An 11,664-nucleotide genomic window follows, 5' to 3' on the forward strand; every position below is an offset into this window, starting at 1 on the left:
GGACTCCCCTTTCCAGGCCTGCTACCTGGATACATGAGAAAAAGCCTTCGAGAGCTGGATAAGCAAGATGGGACCATTGCCCCATATTCCAGCATTTTCTCAGTGCTCGTTGCAGCAGCATTCTGCAGTCATTCTGAACACGTCCTGTTTCCTTCTTGATTCCTCTTCCACTACTCATACCCATGACAACACCCTCCTGGGCTCCTGCAGTCCTGCAGCAATTCATTCCCTTCTCTGCCGTGTGGCCTGGCACTGCTGGATTACCTCCCTTCACCTGTCCAGGCATCTTTCTTGATCAGTCCATGCTCATTTCATACCCTTTTTAGTGAGGCACCACCTAGGAGATGAAGTGGGAAGTTAGGTGTAGGGTAGCAGCAAGGCATCCTCCAGAACACCCCACACCTGCAGCAAAAATCTGACATCCACGCTTCTCCCACTCATTGCAGTTCCAGTTTTGCTTCTCACAGTGTCTAACCCTCCTTCCCTCCTGGGCTGGTACTTCAGTAATTTTTGCTGAATTCATTTTCTTACCATTTATTGAGCTGCATAAACTCAAAAGGTCCAGACAAGCACCAGATCTGTATAAAGAAAGCAGCAAGGCTGGGAGCAGAACTGCCCTTTTTGATACCAGCAATTCATTAGATCTGGCTCAGCTGCCATGTGATATCACTCTGTCAGTCTAGTTTTGTCTGCAGAACAGGGAGATTTGGCTACACTACTGGAAAGCCTTCAGACACCTCTGTTGCCTTTGCCATCATTTGCTGCCCTTTTGTCCTTTCTGGCCAAAATGCAGGAAACAGTGATCATGAGAGCAGTTTTATAGTGCCTTTCTTGCTACCTCCTTTCCATTCATTATCTTCCTCTCCTGTTTCTGCCTTTTACTCCTTCCAAAATCTTTCTGCTGCAGCTACTGACATCTAGAAATGTACTCCCAATCCTGGACCTTTTTGCTTGCATGCACACTCACAAGCCAGATAGATAAATACAAGCCTTCTTTCTCAGAACAAGCATTTTTTTAAAAAAAAAAAAAAGTATTACACAATCCACAAGACATGCGCATTACTCACCAAAACAATCATGGGTATCCAATTTCTGCAGCCCTGCCTCTCGGTGATTGTTTCTTTCCAATATCATACCAATGTATCAAAGCCAGTACCCAATAACAATTACCTGTGTATAAAGCCAAAGCCGATGGAGTGGATTTTTTGTATAGCTATATACAAATAAGCAATAATGATCAGAGGCAGTCCTACTGTGAAGGACAGAGGTATCTTGGTGCGTTTATCTTGTGATGTGCTATGATCATTTATACTGTTGAATTAAGAAAAACAACAAGCTATGAGCTTTCCAAATGGAATCCGTTGCTAACTGTCATTCATTGCTCCATTCTTATTCCACATGCATTAGGAAGTGCACATTATCTTATAAATCAAGACATATAAAACAAATAAATGCCTTTATATTGTAAGAAAAAAACCCTTTCTAGAAATACTGTAGAAACATTCACATCCCCTATTTCTGTCTTTTATAAAAGGCTGGCTGTGTCTTATTATCAAGTAAAAAGTAAACAAACGTAATTTCATCAGTTCTGTCTTTCGTTGATTTGCATCAGCAAGAATAAAAGACAAAGGCAGAATGGAAAACAGCAGCTTTGTACTAAAAGTTTGAATGCACAAAATACTTCTTTCTCCAGCTGTCAAACATTAAAAAACGCTATGCATACCAGTAATAATAAAAGTGTCAAACAATCAACCACAATGGGAATCACAATGCTTCATTAAAAGCTCTAAAGCAGAGTAGAAAAGCTTCCAGCCATTTGTTAAACAGAACTAAATGCTAAGATACTTTCAAAAGCATCAGAATATGCTTTCATCTAGTCTCGTTAGCCAGATAAATATCTTGTTGCTTCGTTCAGTCTGGTCTTGGAGCTTGCACCAATTCAGCAGCAACAGCTGTACATGGCGCTTGCTCTCCTGAGACTGGGGCATCTCTCCGTAAAACAGACGAGGTTAATGTCCCTTCCAGTGATCAGGCCTTCACTCCACGTGGTGCAGGGATATAATCAGTAATTTTGTATTTACATACGTAATTAGGTAGTATTTGGAGAACCTAACCTATTTGTTCAGCTGACAGGCGATGTTGTGATAAGGAATTTCAGCAGACAGGATATTTATAGACCCTTTATCTCTATGTACAATCAGAACTAAAATGTCAAACAATACCCTGAATGAAGGGTTGTTTCAGTTCAACTTTTCTCCATTGTTACTTTTCCCTTTTTTTTTCCTCCCTGTCTGGTTACTGCTTAAAACTTGGCAGGGAGAGGAAAAAAAGGGAATGTGACTCACACTGACAACTTCATTTGCTGTAAGAGACCTCAGTAATTGCTCTAACCCACTTACAGGAAAGCTACCCCTCCTCTTTTTCTCTTCCTCCACCCTTAGATAGACACAGGCCATATTTGTAACACGAGCAGCCTCGCTGATCTCAGAGGTCACGCTATCACTTATAAAGTAGCCAGGCCTCTTTTCTTTTCACTTTTCTTGATCTGGATTCAAGTTAACCCATCACAAGAACTAAAAGCTGCTTCAGTTTAAGGGGCAGCTTCCTGCCACGGATTTCTCATGAACCTAATAACCAGGGTTTCCGAAGGATTCGCAGCTCAAACACAGCAGGGTTCAAGTGGCTGCTCCCATGACGTGCACCAGTCTGGCAGCCAGTGCCACAGCTTCAGCATAAAGCTCCTGGCGAGCCAAACAATTGTTGTCTTTTCCTTTTTGTATGGGCTGGGGGGCAGGGGGCAGCGAATAGGAACAGAAGAATCAGCACAGATGCCTATGCAGCACTCTACCAAAATATATTTTCATTTTTAATTACATAATCAACATAATGAGAGTGGCATTCGTAGTGAGGGGGCGGAACAGATGGCAAAGACTTAGTTTTCAGCAAGACATTAATTAACAACAACTCTGGTTTCTGCTAGAAAAGGGGTGTTGTTCTGCTCTAGCAGGGTTAAGATGGGTGCTTACTACATGGAACTAAGCTTAGTTTCCAAACACAGAACAATGATTTCTCCCCCCCCCCCCATATCCCTGTTGAAATGTTCAGGATGCTCTAAAACACAGCAACATCCTACCTGCAAGGTATTATTAGAACCCAGCACAAGTTTGCGTCCTAACAGCAGTTTGGGATTCTCCTTGCAAATGCTTTTGAGTGCTCTGTGGACATATACATAAAAAAAAAAAGGAGAGGGAGGAGGAGTTAATATGATTGAGAGAGCTTTGTGCAACTTAAAATTCAGGTGAGGTTTGTAACATACAGCAGCTTCATAGTGATATTATTAAAGTTAAAGCTTCCTTAGATGCTCTATGGGAAGTTCTCCTTTTTCCCGTTCCACACGTTCAACTTAACATCTTCAGCATACTGATGCAGCTAAGTTGGAAAGAGCTATCCCAAGGGGGACTGAAGCAGAAAGTAGCTTAGAAAGACATTTATTAAAACCACAGGCAGAGAATACATCACCCAGACACAATGAATAGGGAAATAACACATGCAGCCGAAAAGTCTAGCCTCTATTTTTCTGTCTGATGAGACAACCGGAGAGCCAAGCACACTGAGCAGCCTGCAGATCCCCAGCTCTCCCCTCCCTGTGCTGCCAGGTGACACGAGATTGCTTTTTCCTGCTTTGCATTCCCCATCACAGGCTCTCTGGAGTCACACGCCCAGGTCCTGCAGAGGCCTGTGGGCCACATTCCTCTGGGGATTACAGCCATCCCCAGCAGGAGAGAGGGAAGAGAGATGCAGGCCAAAAGGGATGGGCAAGCAGCAAGGAGGGAGGAGCTGGGGGGTAAGGAACCATGCTGTGGAGATCAAGATGAACACAGGCCAGGAGCTGGAAGCTGTGCTACAGGACAGGGAGAGAGGAAGCAGTCATACACTGTGATAACGTTATACAGAATAAAGCAGCAGGACATCTAGATTCATCCGCTGTAGAACTTGGAAATGAACCCATTATTCCCACATCTCAACACTCATCCCTGTGCTGCCAGCAAATATCTTAACAGCTGACAAGAAACATCTCTGCCCATTCTAGTGACACGTACATTTAGAAAGGATGCTTTTCCATTACTCCTACTTACTCTGTGCAGGCAGTAGAGTTGTAGGTCTGTGCTGTAAGCTCAAAATCACACCCCTACCCATTACCCAGGGGGAGTGAATGATATGATTGCAGATGATTTTTTTTTTCTTTTAATGTGCATGCTAAAAACATAGTGGGGCTGAGTTAAAAATTACATTAAAAGAATATTGCAGTTATAATGTCAAACACGAAAATATATGTCTGAACTAAGAATACCTGTTCCACCTTCCAGCAGCTACTTTTATTCAAAATATCAGCTCAGGCTCCCACACCATACTGCTATCAGCCACAAGAAAGCGCATCCTTACGTTGCTATACTGAGCAGAACTAACCTGCAGAATTGTATGTGACTTGGCCTCCATCAGTTCACGTTGTGTTAACCCAAAAACGGGCCACAGACAGGAACTCAGCTTCTTGCATACATCTGATGGCAGGCAGAGATTCTTCGCAGGATGATTTTTTAGAAGTGCCATATATCAGCAGAACTGTGCTTAGGAAGCGCAAAGTAGTGGAAAGGAAAGAATACAGAAAAGTATTTTCTGCTTAGCATGTCCTCATTCTGCAGGGCTTAAGAGGGAGATGAGAGAATCAACAGAACAGCATTTGTACTTACAGCTACTCTACCAGGGAGGGGAGAAGGGTGACTAAAAACCCTTTGCAGATACTAACTTTAAAAATAAAATAAAATCAGCGCAACAAGAAGTTAACTCTTCAAGCAAAAACTACCAGCAGATGCACAGACAAGCACTGACTTCAGTGGAACTGCAAGGCTGAATTTGGCTTGAATTCTGTGAAGTACTTTCAAAGCAGGAGCATACTGCATACAAATGAGCGTTAAATAATTCGCATCATTAAGAGAGCTCAGAGCAGCTTATCTGGACTTTGAAAAAAGCTAAAGCAAATGTACATTGTTTGAATACCATTAGGGACAGTCATTAACTAGCATTAAGACATCTACTGTATCGACACTTAGCGCTGTAATGAGACCCATCCTCCATTCCAGGTTATTTTCCTTATTGATTTGTAGATTTCTTATACTCAAGCTTTTGAGTACCACAGAGGTCAGCAACTCACGTAGGAATATCCATTAAAGAACTATACAATTGCTTCTAATTTATACTGGATCTTTTAATTTAGGTTTCCAGAAACACAATCCTGTTTGCGTGGTGTAGATACGGTAGGCGATTTAAACACCAAAGTTTATCAAAGAAGCAAACATGCTGTTTTACTCCAGGGTTTGGATGCCCAGGTCCCTGGTCTAACCATTGCACTTGATTGGCTCTAAGCACAGCTGCTGTAGGCCAGGGATAAACTATGGCCATATTCCACATCTCAAATGCTTGAAAACACACATCAGTAGTAGCAGGGACAGTACAGAAGGGGTCAGGTGGAGAAAGCAAGTTGTGCAAAGAACCAAAGGTACAATCCAGTTTAATATGGATGAAGGTATTCAACTGCCAGAGCTGCACGAATAGATGAGTGATGGAATACTGAGAGCTAAATCCGTGCAGCAAAGTGCACAGGGGGAGGCAGGGGCAGGCAGCAGCCTACAGGCAGTTGAAGGGGAGCTGGAAGGAATCTCTAATGAAGGCAGAAATCGTTCTGGGTGACTCAGAATATTGGTATTCACAAAGAGAATTGAGAACAGGCAAAAAATAAATAAAGCTGCAAGCAAAAAGGCCAAATCCCTCTCAATAGCCAGAACACTGATATAATCTGAGCAACCAAACAACAGGTCCTTGTGAAAACCTCTCCCCGGCTACTTCCTGCACACCAGCCCCTCTCAGCAGCCAGCAATGACTGCAAGCAGCTCACACTGCACAAGCCAGAGAGCTTTGCAGGCTGCTGTCACACTGACACCATTTTTCTTGCAAAATGCAACCCCGGTGGTCATTGTTCGACACCCCCAGCCCTTGGCTTCCCTGTGACATCTCAACTAGCATGTTCAAACTTCACAATCTTCCCTTGAGTACTGAGCAGCTCAGCTCTGATTTCATTAGCTGCCAGCTTTTCTACATGTCACAGGCATACATCGGTCACTGACAGATTCCAAATCCCAGTACTTTTATTTATGAGTGGATTTATGCTAGCTGATTTCCAGATCCCGCTGCCATCAGCCTGAAACGTATGCAGGCAGCATTTAACTAAAATCTGTAGAACAGTTAGTTCTACAAGTTTTATTACAGTGAAGACTGAAAACCAGATTAGTTTCCATTTTTATATGAATATAAATGTGATGGCTTTTTGTCTTTATTAAGATTTCATTAAAGAGTAGTCAAAGAAGTTACAGTTCTATGCATTGGAACTGAGATCAGTAAGACTGAAGAAGAGGAAAGACATCCTGACAGTGAGATCTATTAGTCAATGGAGCAGTCTCCCAAAGGAGACAATGGGAGGACAAGAAGTGCTTTAGCAGAGCCAGGATTAAGTGCTCCAAGTGGTGCAGCCAACTCCTAGAGGATTGCTGTGAGCCGCAGTGCCTTCAGCAAGGCAGGATGCCTGCCATTAGCCTGCTAATGCACATCCTGGCTTGGCCTATTACTATTTGGGAACAGCTCATTGACTTAAAATTTCATTAACAAGAAAATATTAGAAGACAGTTTTCCGAGGGTAAGGGCAGGCCTTTTCAACGCATCTTCCCATTACAAAAGGTGATTATTAGTAGGGGGAAGAAATGAACGGTTTGCATTAGTATTTCGATTACAATTTATTAATTAGCTTTTTCTTAAACTACTTAAAAGATACTAAATTGCTTGGATACCCTCCCTTTTTTACCCTGCAGAAGCTAGCCATTTCCTAATTTCTTTCTAACACTATCAAATAAATGATTAAATAAGTAACAGCCAGCAGTTACAAAGGGGTTTAACATTAAGAATACAGATCCATAATTCTTTTACTTTAGACAGCAGACAAAACCAAAACAAATTGAGATGCCACAATTAAGGCAAAAAAACCACAGCCTTTTAAACATTGTTGTGAGAAAGAACATAATGGGAAAATAAATTTAGATGAAAATATTTTTCACAGGTTTTAATGTCAGCTGAAAAATAAGAATGTGAAACACTTTCTCCAAAATACCCTAATAAATATGCACTGCAGTGCATAGCAGGAAGGTTGTCTCAATGGTTCAGCGGGTAACTTCCAAGCACCCTGTATTTAGGCATTAAATGTAACCTTAATAGTGGATGTCCACATTGGATGTTTACGCAGTATTCTCGTCAATTACCAATACAGGCACACAGCTGTAGTTCTGCAGTAAAAGAAAGGTCTTTCCATGTATGATGTGACATTCTCTATATCTTGGAGGTGAAAATCCATTGAAGGATGGGACAGAAAGATGGAGGCAAGGATTTCTTTTTATTATTAAAAGCCGACTTACCAATGCCACAGCAGTATCTGACTACACTGTTGAACTTGACCTTTGCCGCAACTGCATGTTTCTTCAGAAACACATGCGACTTCACATGACTGATACAATAAAAAAGGGAGAGTTTGCAGAGCCATTTCAGCATCTAATTCATTCTCCCATTTTAAGTCCTTCCATATCGGGGACTTCAGAGGAGCATTGCTAAAGCAGCTTTTCTCCCAGATATCTTTGCAGAGCCAATACCAAGGACACAGTACCTTTAAAGACCAATGACATTTGGCCAGTTAAGTCTGCCAGGGAAAACTCTTGACAGGCATCCAGGCTTCACCTCATGCCAATCATTCCAGCTGCTGGAACAGTTGTGTGGAATTAGCTGCATCAACAGAAAGCAATTGGGTGAAATATCTGATGTCAGTGGCCCAACTCGCATTACCTGCGCCTGTCTGTAACCCAACAATTAGATCCATCGTTAGCAGCTTGGCTTAATTATAACTTAGAACTTCTTCAAGCAAAGACTGCGCACAAGATTTTTAAATGACTATAATTAATTATACAGAAAACTTGAAGTGTCTTCTGTTCCATTGTTGGTTTTGGTGTTGTTTTTTTTTTTTTTTTTTTTTCCTCCTTTCCCCACACTGACACCAGAATTTAATTCTGCAAAGGAGCTGTGCTCTAGACTAAAAGTGAGGTCTCTTGGGTACACTGATAAACACACACAGAGAAATATATTTTACATCTTATGTGAAGAGAAACAAGACTTCACATTTTTATTATTATTCTAAGAGGTGCTAAAAGGAAAGTTACTTCTAACCTGTAACATCTTAGTCCCACTCGTTATGAATTACCACTCTCCTGCCTCCTACGTAAAAGGCTTCTTGCACTCACTCCAGTATCCTGCTGTTGGCCGTTATCAGAGCTCTGTTGTTGGACAAGCTGCATCCCATCCTGAACCAACTAGCTGAAATTTAGCCAGTAAGAAAACAAAACACAGTATTAGTGCCAGAATCATTGCAACTTCTTAAAAGATATGGGGTAGGAAAGAAGGTATTACCATGCAAATAAATTTTTCTGACTCAGCTTTCCAGTGGTTAACTGCAAGATAAAAAATATTACAGGAATGACACAGCACACAGAGGGCTCTTAGGAACAGCTTGTGGTAAAGGCAACATCGGGTATCTTTTCCTATCGCCCTGGTTTTGCTTTGGCCAAAGGAAGGAGGGAGCCCTCTAGGGGCAGAAACAAAGAAACCTGAAAGCATTCAGGCACCAGCGGAGCAGCCAGCTTTTTCCATAGCAAGCCCCTCCTGCCTTACCTTGAGGTAGGAGCAATTCCCTGTCACTTGCAAGGACTGAGAGACGTAGATCTACACAGAAAAGTCAGGTCGAGTAGGAGAAGGTCACAAGCTGGCTCCTGGAATGCTTACTTTACAGCCTAGAACATGACGTGGGAAAGCAAGTCTTTCTCTACTGTTTGTGCAATCTTTTTCAGAGAAGACAGAACATCACCAAACTGCAGACTCAAGTACTGTACTATAGCTACTCTGGCCCACCACAGCATAGCTAGAATTTTTCTTTTAGGCTATGCAAAGGACTTGTTTTTGCCTTATAATATGCCTCAAGCATATGGTGAACTCTTGCATAAAGTGAGCAGGTTTACATTTGTCAAGGCATGTTCAAAATATTTCCTTCCAAGAGCTACTTATATCTCAAGGCTTGATAACAGCTGCACCACTTAAACATTTAAATATTTTCTCATTCTAATGAGAACTTAAGATTCTTTCCAAACAGCTCAACATAACAACATAAGAACGTGGCAAATCCAAACTTCAAAACACTATTTTTTTTTTTTTTTTTAACTGGCATCAAAAAGTATTGGCATCTAACAAAAACATCAGGAATTAGCTATAGTGCAAAAGATAATAGATTTTGTAAGATATCCAAAACAGAAAAGTTCAAGAACAGCTTAACACATTGAAAAAACAGATTATATAAGGGATGTCCACCATAAGACATTGGTTGTATATATATAAAACTGCACTATCACTATGTTGAAAGAAGTGGTTAATACCTTCTACAGTCTCTACACAATTTACAAGTGACTTTCCGCATGGCAAATTCAAGCTTACACTTGATTTCTTAGAAAAAAAAACGATTAACATGAAAGCCTGTAATTTGTATCAGTGCTAGTTGAATAATGATCTTGATCTAGATGTAGAAATTGCTGTCTGTCCCTCGCCAGTGAGTACAGACCTCTGAAATCCCCTGCATTCCTACAAGAAAACCCGTATTTCTTAAAGTTCTTCCAGTCTCCGATGAAGCACTGCTGCTCGCTGTTTCCCAGGTGTGTGGAAATGCCTGTCCCACACCAATCTGACAGACTTGAAGAATTGATTAACAACCCTCAGTAAAGTTTCCTAGAGAACCTGGAGGAAAACAGCAAACACTAGCTAAGGCCAACTGAGCAGCAGCTCTATGAGAATTAAATAGTCTTCATTTGTGTTGCAACAATCACTAATTCAGGCTGAAGCAGAAACATCTACCTCATCACCACTGTTACTTCATTACTTTCTACAGCCTGGGAAATGAGCGGCATCAGATTTTACTGCACGTTGTCTGCAAAGAAACATACATTAAAAGGAGGCAGTTAAACGGGACATGAAGATTTGTTATTGCTTGTCAAACGATCGAGGCAGATAATGCTTCTGTCATTAACTGTATGTTTGGACACACTGAACCTTATCAACAGCATCCAACTCCAGCCTCATGTAGTTTTAAATCAAAGTTTTATATTTGCTTCCATGGGCTAATTAACTGCTTCTTGCTCAAATCCACCAGCTTCAGAGAACTATGGATGACTGACATCACAGAGCAGAAGGTTGGCTGAGCCCCATTTTGGGCACATGGTATTGGAGATTTGCTAGATGAGGAAGAAAATATAAGTAAGATTGCACAGCCAAAAAGATTCAGCAATGTCTGGCTTTCACCTTCTACTAATCAAAAGGAGACAGAAAAGCCGATGTTGGACACCAGCAAGGAGAAACAACAGTCATGTTCACTTTTTTTCTCTTCAAATACCACCTAACTGCAGTTGGAACAAGCCTCAGATCTACAGGAAGTACCAAGTATGCCTACAACACACTGGAGTGATTTAGTTCAGCTCTGTGTTATCAGTAAAGAATAGCTGTAGCTGCCTTTGGATTGTGGATCTACCCGGATGATCGATTCCCATAGTTGCTTTGCATACCCATGAAAGAACAGCAGCAGTTAACTGTTGCTTATGTTCCCTGGTAAGCTAAGAAAATCACCTGTTACGAAACTGCTTCTAAAGCTAGTCAAGCAAATCTCCAACTTACACTTTCCTGAGAATTTACTACTTCTTTAGAAATTATTACAAGTGAATTTTCACCCCGGCATTCTTATTTAAAAAGTTAAATTAAAATTTAAAAAGCAACAACATTTAGAACCATGAAAAGGAAGGTATTTTCAGGAGATCTGAGATCTGGTCTGATGTTCAAATATCCTGATCCTTATTTTTTGTATTTCAAGAAATACCTTACCTGCTTCCCTCTGACACAGCATCCTGGTTTTACTAGACTTTTTTTTTTTTTTCTTCTTCCCTAGGATAAACGCAACAGCATTTAGACAAGCTGCCTATCTCAGATTCTCAAGTCTGTTAGCCCTTGTGTTTTGTTAACTGTTATCTCTGTCGTGCTGTTTTTACAGCTTCCTTTCTTGAGCAAATGAATACCAGCACTTCAGAAACCACCACAGATCAGCTTAGCTTCCAAGTCCATCATTATATTTTGGAAGTTACCATCCTTCTCAAAACTTTCTCTATGCTCTGTAGTAAATTAACCCTATGTGCTTCCAGACCCTTTCTTTAACAAATATGCAAGTAAACAAGTTTTCACCAACTCTTCTGAAACAGGGATTTTCTGATCATTACCCCATAACTTACCCTGCATTATTATTGTTGGTAGCTGGTAAGAAGGACGAAAGAAAACTTAGCTCAGATCAATGAATTCAAGATACACAGGCTTTCTAACATGGCTTTAGCAACACCACCTTTTCAAGTAAGCATGCTCTGTAATCCCAAGGATTGTTTCCTTCTAGTGTTTCCACTGGTCTCTCCTCACAGAAAGACCCTATGGAAGAAAGGAGGA

At 41.2% G+C, this 11,664-nt stretch overlaps 1 long non-coding RNA gene across 2 annotated transcripts; it reads right to left on the reverse strand.

Annotated features, from left to right (window-relative positions):
- On the reverse strand, window positions 1-4,994 carry LOC311446256. 2 transcript variants are annotated; one of them, XR_014698819.1, is made up of 4 exons: window positions 4,468-4,994; window positions 3,134-3,215; window positions 1,068-1,170; window positions 1-337 (listed from the first exon to the last, which is right to left on the reverse strand). It is a non-coding gene; the product is annotated as an uncharacterized lncRNA (long non-coding RNA). The 2 variants fall into 2 exon arrangements; XR_014698820.1 differs by lacking the exon at window positions 1,068-1,170 and having other exon boundaries at window positions 299-337.
- Between the last annotated feature and the right edge of the window lie 6,670 nt (window positions 4,995-11,664).

The sequence above is a fragment of the Aythya ferina genome (genome assembly GCF_964211825.1).
Source record: "Aythya ferina genome assembly, chromosome: 17".
NCBI classification, from domain to species: Eukaryota; Metazoa; Chordata; class Aves; order Anseriformes; family Anatidae; genus Aythya; species Aythya ferina.